General features: G+C 49.4%; 1 pseudogene; it reads right to left on the bottom strand.

The window, feature by feature from the left end:
- Nucleotides 1–1,234: 1,234 nt before the first annotated feature.
- Nucleotides 1,235–1,909, bottom strand: LOC145512415 (clathrin light chain A pseudogene; annotated as a pseudogene).
- Nucleotides 1,910–2,779: the final 870 nt, after the last annotated feature.

Genomic DNA, 2,779 nt, shown 5'->3' with positions numbered 1-2,779 from the left:
GTCAGGGGCCATTTTTACAGCCAGGGCACAGATCTTGGGTAACAAATCACTAAGACCTGAAACCATATTCAGTAGGGGATACTGAGTACTTCAAAGGAATGGAGTCAGTTAACAAAAGGCGGAGGGAAGACAGAAACTCTAATGCTCCTTTGTGGCCTTCCAACTACACCCACCACACTAGCCTCACAGAGTCTCATGCATAATTCCTTCTTTCCACTCCTAATACAGCATGCTTATGAAATCCTGAGAGCAGCATCCAAACCAGCATCCTCCCCCAGCACCCCTTGTTGATTAAATGGCATAATGGATGTGAAAGCCCTTTGCAAATTGCGAAGTAGTTTACAAATGTGAGTTATCACTTAGTGTGGGACCCTGCCGCCTGCAGAGAGCAGGGCTGAGCCAGGGAGAAAGGCCTAGGGACCCAGCAAAGCTTCCTTTGGCAGGGTTATTGGATTTCAATGGGGAAAGAAAATGTTTCTTTGGGTTGTTAGCTTGTAATAGCTGGCCTCCCTGCTGATTAAATAAACAGCTTCCTAAACATGATTTCAGCTGGTATTACACTGTGCTCCAGGCCTCAAACTGAGTGAAAATGAAATAGGGAGGGCCAGGAGACCTCATTGACCAGAGGGATAGGTAGGAAGGAATTCTACTTATTGTCTCTTCCATTCCCCATTAGCCCTCCCCTTCTCCAGGGGCCTCCCTGGTGGTTCAGCTGGTGAAGGATCTGCCTGCAATGCGGGGGACCTAGGTTCAATCCCTGGGTTGGGAAGATACCCTGGAGAAGGGAATGGCTACCCACTCCAGTATTCTGGCCTGGAGAATTCCATGGACTGTATAGTCCATAGGGTCGCAAAGAGTGGGACACCATTGAGCGACTTTCACTTTCTTCACTTCCTCCAGGAGCGAATCCTTACTGGACTACAGACATCTGCTTCATTTCAGTGATTGGCTCAGAGATGGTAGAAACTCGGCTTAAGCCAATCAGGTCAGAGTTGTTTATTTTTTTTTAATTGTTTGAAACAAATTTATTCTCAAAATAATGCACAAAAGCATAGGTTGAGGCTGCCCTTGGGAGGCCTCCCTTCCTTCCTTTGCCACCACCTCCCCTCCTCCTTGAATGCCAGGGAGAACAGAGCTGAAGGAAACATGCAATCACAAACAATGATCAGCTTTAAAGACAAAAGGTTTGGTCCAAAACAACTCAGCATAACTAATCCAGTTACCGTGAAGAGCTTCACTGAGCAGGATTAAGATACAGTAGATGGGCGGCTCTACAGTGCACCAGGGGGCCCCACTTGAGGGAGATGAGGACAGAGTGCCTGCGGGAGATGTCTTTGGCCTGCTTGCTGGACTTGGGGTTGAAATCACAGCCGGGCCACCTGTTCCCGCTCAGTGCCTGGGGACGACCCCTCAATGTCATGTACAAAGGCTGCTGCTGCCCTGTTGTTGGCTTTTGTCTTCTGGAGCTGCCAGCCTGCCTCGCATACCACTCGTCCAGCTCCTTGATTGCTGTTTCTTTCCACTCTGCTCTCTGTTCCCAAGAATCAGCATCAAGGGCTTCCAAGCATTCGTTTGCTCGTCTCTCCCTTTACGGGATACTTTCAGGCTCTGAGAGCAATAGCCACTTGTGAAATAGCTGCATAACTGCCTGTCTGCCCAGTAGTCTCCTGGTAGTACTCACCATTCATCACTCCAGCATCAGCATCTGGACACCTCCCCGCACCCTCCACCCCACCCCGGGTCTGGGGGCGCCTCCCTCCAGGATGGCGAAGGCCTTGTGGTTCTCGATGCCCACAATCTCGCTCTTCTGCTATGCCAAGAAGGCCGTGGCAGAGTCCTCTTCGCCGGCCCCTCGGTTCCCCAGAGCGGGACCACCAGAGGGGGTGCTGAACGGATCTTACTCAGCCATGGCAGGAGGTTCAGTGGCACCGACTTTTCAGAGACACACCAACCGACCAGCACCAACTTTCAGTTCAGTTCAGTTCAGTCGCTCAGTCGTGTCTGACTCTGCTACCCCATGGATGGCAGCACGCCAGGCCTCCCTGTCCATCACCAACTCCCAGAGCTTGCTTGAACTCATATCCGTCGAGTCAGTGATGCCATCCAACCATCTCATCCTCTGTCTTCCCCTTCTCCTCTCTGTTCAATCTTTCCCAGCATCAGGGTCTTTTCCAATGAGTCAGTTCTTTGCATCAGGTGGCCAAAGTATTGGAGTTTCAGCTTCAGCAACAGTCCTTCCAATGAACACCCAGGACTGATCTCCTTTAGGAGGACTGGTTGTATCTCCTTGCAGTCCAAGGGACTCTCAAGAGTCTTCTCCAACACCACAGTTCAAATGCATCAATTCTTTGGCACTCAGCCTTCTTTATAGTCTAATTCTCACATCCATACATGACTACTGGAAAAACCATGGCTTTGACTAGACGGACCTTTGTTGGCAAAGTAATGTCTCTGCTTTTTAATAGACACACCAACCGACTGGCAGACCCCAAGTCCGGCAGCGGCCACTGTGCTTGCGCCTGGTCTCAGAGACAAGCTGGAGGAGGGTGCAGGAGTGAGTTTTGCCTTGGCAACACTGGTTGTTTCAGGCCTAATCAAGTTAGTATAATCAGAGTGAAGGCTGGTATTTTGGTTTAATAACTGAGGAGAAGTAAAAATCCCTCTTTCCTTGTGGACAGTTTTGGATATGCATGTAAAGTCTGGAACTCTCTAGCTATTTTGCATTGTACTCTCTTTTTAAAAATGTTACAGATTAAAGGAGGGATAGAAATGAAATGAT

Source organism: Giraffa tippelskirchi, chromosome 7, assembly GCF_054371585.1.
Source record: "Giraffa tippelskirchi isolate mGirTip1 chromosome 7, T2T-mGirTip1v1.2.pri, whole genome shotgun sequence".
NCBI classification, from domain to species: Eukaryota; Metazoa; Chordata; class Mammalia; order Artiodactyla; family Giraffidae; genus Giraffa; species Giraffa tippelskirchi.
This window is presented reverse-complemented; position numbering and strand designations above follow the sequence as displayed.